Source organism: Boleophthalmus pectinirostris, unplaced genomic scaffold (assembly GCF_026225935.1).
Source record: "Boleophthalmus pectinirostris isolate CB_2022bp ecotype Guang Dong unplaced genomic scaffold, ASM2622593v1 HiC_scaffold_10, whole genome shotgun sequence".
Lineage (NCBI taxonomy): Eukaryota > Metazoa > Chordata > Actinopteri > Gobiiformes > Gobiidae > Boleophthalmus > Boleophthalmus pectinirostris.
In genome coordinates, this window is record NW_026570971.1 from 33,331,310 (window position 1) to 33,338,509 (window position 7,200).

The 7,200-nt window shown below is 45.4% G+C and overlaps 1 pseudogene; it reads left to right on the forward strand.

The window, feature by feature from the left end:
- Nucleotides 1-6,485: 6,485 nt before the first annotated feature.
- LOC129411498 (5S ribosomal RNA) lies at nt 6,486-6,602 on the forward strand (annotated as a pseudogene).
- The last annotated feature ends 598 nt before the right edge of the window (nt 6,603-7,200 follow it).

A 7,200-nucleotide genomic window follows, 5' to 3' on the forward strand; every position in this document is an offset into this window, starting at 1 on the left:
TGAAGGAGAAGAGAGGAGGAGGGAGGGATGGGGGAGGAGAGGGGTGAAAGAGACTTTTGAGGCCAATTTAAGGGTGTGGGAGAAACAGAGACTTAAGAGAAGAGGGAGGGATGAGGAGAAGGAGTGGAGAGATTGAAGTGGAGGAGGAGAAGGGAGAAAGAATGAGAACGGGGAGGAGTAGAGAGAGAGGAGGACAGAGATTGAGGTGGTGGAGGTGGAGGAGGAGAGAGAAAGGAGGAGTGGAGGGAGGGAGGGAAGAAGAGAGATTAAGGAGTAGAGAGAGAGGAGGAGGAGGAGAGAAAAAGGATGAGTGGAGGGAAGGAGGGAGGAAGAGAGATTGAGGTGGTGGAGGAGAGAAATGAGTGGAGGAAGGGAGGAAGAGAGAATGAGGAGGGGGAGGAGTAGAGAGAGAGAAGAGAGCGAATGAGGTGGTGGAGGGGGAGAGAGAAAGGAGGAGGGGAGGGAGGGAGGGAGGGAGGAAGAGAGATGGGGGGGAGATTGAAGTTGTGGTGGAGGAAGAGGAGGAGGAAAGAGAAAGAGGGAGAGAAAGGAGGAGTTGAGGGAGAGAGGGAAGAAGAGAGATTGAGGTGTAGAGAGAGAAGAGGAGTGGAGGGAGGGAGAGAGAGAGAATGAGGAGGGGGAGGAGTAGAGAGAGAGAGGAGAGAGAGATTGAGGTAGAGAAGGAGGAGAGAGAGAAATTAGGAGTGGAGGGAGGGAGGGAAGAAGAGAGATTGAGAAGGGGGAGGAGTAGAGAGAGAGAGAGAGAGAGAGAGAGAGGAGGAGAGAGAAATTGAGGTGGTGGAGGAGGAGGGAGAGAAAGGAGTGGAGGAAGGGAGGAAGAGAGACTGGGAAGGGGAGGAGTAGAGAGAGAGATTGAGGTGGTGGTGGAGGAGGAGGATTCGAGAGAGAAAAAGGAGGAGTAGAGAGAGGGAGGAAGGGAGGAAGAGAGAATGCGGAGGGGGAGGAGGAGAGAGACATGGAGGTAGAGGAGGAGGAAGAAGAGAGAGAAAGGAGGAAAGGGAGGGGAAGGAGTAGAAAGATATTGAGGGAGAAAGAGAGAGAAAGGAGGAGTGGAGAGAGGGAGAAGGAGGAGGACAGATTGAGGAGAGTGGGAAGGTTAGGAGGGGTAAGGAGGGAGCAGATGTGCTAAAGAGGGAGGAAGAGGAGATTGAAGGAGGAGGGAGAGAGGGAGGGAGGGGATGGGGGAGCAGAGGGGCTAAAGAGGCGTTTGAGGGCAATTTAAGGGTGTGGGAGAAACAGCCTGAAGAGAGGAGAGGGAAAGAGGGAGGAGCTAGGAAAGAAATGGAGAAGGAGTGGAGAAGGAGGACAGGAGGCCAAGGGGAAGGAGGGAGACAGGAAAAGAGAGGTTGGGAGGGGAGGGCATGAGGGTCAAACGCCTGCGCTCTGGTCCGCTCTGGTCTGTCAGCACCAGGCTCTCACACACAGGCCTTTAAATGTGTGAAAGGTCAGAGGTCAGAGGAGCGCCTGAACCTGAGCTTCATGGAGATGTTCACTTCTGATTTGAGCTCTACACATTTATAAATCTGAAACGGGACTCCCTAAATTCTTTACATTTCGTCTGGGGGTGGGGTCAACTTTTGTTTCTTATTCACCAAACAAAAGACAATGACTTCATGTTTAACCACAAACTGTGTCAAATATGTTAGAATGTAGCTAATGTTAGGGTTAGTCTATTACCTCAACCCATGGCCTCAACCTCATAAACTTTATTTCTGCTAAAACATCATGTTGTTTTAGGTCATTTGGGAGCTTCACCACAATGCTGGCTTCTGATTGGCTTGTGATTGGCCTGTGAGTTGGCATGTCCTCTCTTCACACATAAACACAGGTAAGTGGGCGTGTCCTCTCTTCACACATAAACACAGGTGAATGGGCGTGTCCTGTGAATGTGCATGTCCTCAGGTAATCACAGGTGAGTGGGTGTGGTCTGTGAGTGGGTGTGTCCTCTCCTCTCAGGTAATCACAGGTGAGTGGGTGTAGTCTGTGAGTGGGTGTGTCCTCTCCTCTCAGGTAAACACAGGTGAGTGTGCATGGTCGGTGTGTGGGCGTGTACTTAGTTAAACACAGGTGAGTGGGCGTGGTCTGTGTGTGGGCGTGTCCTCCCCTCTGGTAAACACAGGTGAGTGGGCGTGGTGTGTGTTTGGGCATGGTCGGTGCGTGGGCATGTCCTCAGGCAAACACAGGTGAGTGGGTGTGTCCTGTGAGTGGGTGTGTCCTTAGGTAAACACAGGTGAGTGGGCGTTGTCTGTGAGTGGGCGTGTCCTCCCCTCTGGTAAACACAGGTGAGTGGACATGGTCTGTGTGTGGGCGTGTCCTCAGGTAAACACAGGTGAGTGGGTGTGTCATCTCCTCAGGTAAACATAGGTGAGGGGACGTGTCCTCAGGTAAACACAGGTGAGTGGGTGTGTCATCTCAGGTAAACATAGGTGAGTGGGCGTGGTCTGTGGGGGCGTGTCCTCGGGTAAACACAGGTGAGTGGGTGTGGTCTGTGCGTGGGCGTGTCCTCTCCTCTCAGGTAAACACAGGTGAGTGGGTGTGTCATCTCAGGTAAACATAGGTGAGTGGGCGTGGTCTGTGCGGGGGCGTGTCCTCGGGTAAACAGGTGAGTGGGTGTGGTCTGTGCGGGGGCGTGTCCTCGGGTAAACACAGGAGAGTGGGCGTGGTCTGTGCGTGGGCGTGTCCTCAGGTAAACACAGGTGAGCAGAAGTGTTCGTCTCTGTCATCTCTTCTCTCTGATGTGTGTGAAGTCTGTAACTCTAAAGTACAGTCCTCCTCTGATGCACTAACCACTGTTTAGACTGTTTAATTATACTCTGCCCTGGACAGCAGTCTACCACCAGTCACAGTACTACTAGTAGTAGAGGTAGTAGTAGAGTTAGTGGTAGTAGTAGAGTTAGTGGTAGTAGCAGTAGTTTAACTTGAGTACAAAAAAAGAATGTTGTGTTGTGTGTAGATTTATGCTTGCTTGGAGTCAGTAGTAAAAGTACTAGTGGTGTGACTAGTAATAGTAGTTATAGAAGTAGCAGTAGTAGTAGTTGCAGTAGTGGTAGTAGTAGTACTTCAACATGAGCACTACAAGTAATAGCGGTGGTTTATATTTTAAATAGATTTAATTGTGCCGGTATTAGACACTTAAACTCAGTATTAGTTGTAATCGCAGTAGTAGCGGTGGTTATAGTTGTAATAATCGTAGCAGTAGTTTTAGTTGTAGTAATCGCAGCAGTGGTTATAGTTGTAGTAATCGCAGCAGTAGTTTTAGTTGTAGTAATCGCAGCAGTAGTTTTAGTTGTAGTAATCGCAGCAGTGGTTTTAGTTGTAGTAATCGTAGCAGTAGTTTTAGTTGTAGTAATCGCAGCAGTGGTTATAGTTGTAGTAATCGCAGCAGTGGTTTTAGTTGTAGTAATCGTAGCAGTGGTTTTAGTTGTAGTAATCGTAGCAGTGGTTTTAGTTGTAGTAATCGTAGCAGTGGTTTTGGTTGTAGTAATCGTGGCGGTGGTTTTATTTGTAGTAATCGTAGCGGTGGTTTTATTTGTAGTAATCGTAGCAGTGGTTTTAGTTGTAGTAATCGTAGCAGTGGTTTTAGTTGTAGTAATCGTAGCAGTGGTTTTGTTGTAGTAATCGTAGCGGTGGTTTTATTTGTAGTAATCGTAGGTGGTGGTTTTAGTTGTAGTAATCGTGGTGGTGGTTTTAGTTGAAGTAATCGTAGCAGTGGTTTCGGTTGTAGTACTAGGACCTGTCACAGTACCAGTAATTATTATGGTACACTTTATTGTCCCTATAGAAATATTTGTCCTTTACGTTTGACTCATCCTTCAGTGCTCATGGGCCATTTCCTCAGAAGCCCAGAGACTCATCTCCAGATCTTGAGCCGGTCTTGGTCAGGACTACTTCAGCTGGAGGATTTGACCTGTTGTGCATGTTTTAGGTTGATGGGGGAAACCAGAGTGTCCAGAGGAAATCCACCCAGACACAGGGACAACATGGAAACTCCACAGTGAAAACCCCAGGTGACCAGGTGAGGAACCTTCCTGCTGTGAAGTGTGTAGTAGTAGTAGTTAAGTCTATCAATTAATCAACAACAAGTAGTAGTTGGTAGTTAGTAGTTGGCAGTTGTAGTAGTGTTAGTAGTTAGTATTATTATTATTATTATTAGTAGTAGTAGTGGTAATAGTGGTAGTAAGTAGTATTTAGTAGTAGTAGTAGTAGGTAGTGGTAGTAGGTAGTGGTAGTAGTGGTAGTAGATAGTAGTTAGTAGTAGTTAGCAGTAGTAGCAGTAGTTAGTAGTAGTTAGTAGTAGTAGGTAGTAGTAGTTAGTAGGAGTATTTTAACAGAAATTGATCAAAAGAATCCCCATGTTGTTGTAAGTAGATTTATGTTTGTGCAGTAGTAGTAGTAGTAGTAGTAGTAGTAGCAGCAGCATTAGCAGCAGTAGCAGTAGTGGCTGTAGTAGTTGTAGTAGTCATAGTATTTTAAGAGAAGTTGATCAAAAGAATCCCCATGTTGTTGTAAGTAGATTTATGTTTGTCCAGTAGCAGTAACAGCAGTAGCAGTAGTAGTAGCAGTAGTAGTAGCAGTAATAGTAGGAGTAGTAGTAGCAGTAATAGTAGCAGTAATAGTAGTAGTAGTAGTAGTAGTAGTAGCAGTAGCAGTAGTAGTAGTAGTAGTAGTTGCAGTCGTAGTTTTTTTTAGGAGAAATTGATCAAAAGAATCCCCATGTTGTTGTAAGTAGCTTTGTTTGTCCAGTAACAGCAGCAGCAGTAGTAGTAGTAGTTGCAGTCGTAGTATTTTAGGAGAAGTTGATCAAAAGAATCCCCATGTTTTTGTAAGTAGATTTATGTTTTTCCAGTAGCAGTAGTAGTAGCAGTAACAGCAGTAGCAGTAGTAGTAGCAGTAGTAGTAGGAGTAATAGTAGCAGTAGCAGCAGTAGCAGCAGCAGTAGTAGTAGTAGTAGTTGCAGTCGTATTTTTTTTAGGAGAAATTGATCAAAAGAATCCCCATGTTGTAAGTGGATTTGTTTGTCCAGTAGCAGTAGTAGTAGTAGCAGTAGTAGTAGTAGTAGTAGTAGTAGTAGTAGTAGTAGTAGTAGTAGTAGCAGTAGCAGCAGCAGTAGTAGTAGTAGTAGTTGCAGTCGTAGTATTTTCAGAGAGGTTGATCAAAAGAATCCCCATGTTTTTGTAAGTAGATTTATGTTTGTCTTTATCACAGCTTTAACACCTCGTTGTCACAAATCATTTCATCTCGGGCTGGAACTCCAAATATTTCTGCACAGATGCCCTTCCACACGCCCTCTGCCCCTGCCGCCCCTGCCGCCCCTGCCGACTGCCCTCACGCCAGCATGCACCGCGACAGGTGAACTTTTAAGTCAATGTTATTGTAGTGTGCCTGCTCCTGTCCGCTCCTGTCTGCAGTTTGACAGATGGGACACGGGAGCCGAACGTGACAGGTACAGTTGTTGTGGAGTGTGCAGACAAGGTTGGGGGTTAGATTCCCGGGTTAGGGTGTGCGTGTGTGTGTGTGTTCTGACAGGGGATCAGGAGTCATTTAGGGTTTTTTTGACGAATATTTTTGAGATCTGAATCTGAATTTGTTTTGAAAAAGCAGCAGAGCCAGAGGAGCAGACAGGAGCACAGTCAGAGGAGATTTCCAGGACGTTTGAGCCTTATGTGACAGGTACAGTTGTCGTGGAGTATGCAGACGTGGTTGGGGGTTAGATTCCCGTGTGCTTTCTGTGTGTGTGTGTGTGAGAGGGATGGCAGGAGTCAGTTGTTGGTCATTCTGTCTGAAGGTCAAAGGTAAACACACATGTGCGTTCAGTGGAGGAGCTCTGACACTATTCGGTTCCTAAGAAAACATTTCAGGGACTAAAGCTGATTTGGTCGATTAATGTCTTTCATCAGTCGTTTTCTGAACGTCATATTTTTGTTGTTGAAAGTTAAAAACTGAATTGAGATCTCATACAGTGACTTAACACATATTTTAACATAGAGACCTAAAGCCCTGCACCCAATTCTTTTCATGTAATCAAGTCCCACTTTAACTATTTACCGTCACTTTTGTGGTGGACGATCTGCCAAATTCTCTGCGTCTCCATGAAGATATTTTAGCTTTGCCTGGAACGTTGCAGAGTATGGCATTAAACTTGTTTTCTTTGAGCAATAAACACTCCATTTGAATAACTGCAAGATAGTGGGGTTTAATGCCATATTGTGTAACATTCTAGGGAAAATCCATAGAAGTTACAGATGTTACAGATTTTTGACTAATATAAATTAAGCATACAAATACAAAAAAAGCAAAAAAAACACAAAACATTTTGAATGGTCGATTAATTAGAAAACCTCATAAATATAGTCAAGGGAACGTGCAATCAAAACTGCACATAGACTTAGAGAATGTGCAATCAAATGGCACATAAGTCAAGGGAGTGTGCAATCAAAACTCTACACAGGCTTAGGGAGTGTGCAATTTGTGGCCATACCAGATTGTCAAAGCCTGATCCCATCAGATCTCAGAAGCTCAGCAGGCTGGGCCTGGGTAGTACTTGGATGGGAGACCACTAGGAATTCCAGGTGCCACAGTGGGGCGCCACTGTCGTTGTGTCCTTAGGCAAGAGACTTCACCCACATTGCCGAGTATGAAAGTGGTGTGTGTGTGAGTGATGGTGGTGGTCGGAGGGGCCGATGGCACAGATTGGCAGCCTCACTTCCGTCAGTCTGCCCCAGGGCAGCTGTGGCTACAGTAGAGGTTTACCACCACTGAGTGTGGAGTGACTGAATAATGAACTGTAAAGCGCTTTGGGGATCTTGAAAGGCGCTATATAAATGCAATCAATCAATCAAATTGCACATAGGCTTAGGGAGTGTGCAAGTAATATTTGTGTGTTGTTTATGTTGTTGTGTTGTCCAGTCTTTGAGGTAAAGCATGTGACCCCCTGTCCCAAGACACATCTCTCCCATGGAAGACAATAAAGGATTATCTTATTTTCTTATCTTATAGAAGTATTTATTTACTTAACCATTTTAAAGGCAAAGAAATACAAACATTTAAACATCTACAGCAGGGTTCTCCAACCTATAGTTCAGGAGCTACCAGTATCTCTCCACTTCCTTCCAAGTCACTCGCCAAAGGATTTCTGAATTATATCTATTGTACTGAATAACTCAAATTTGATGAATTACC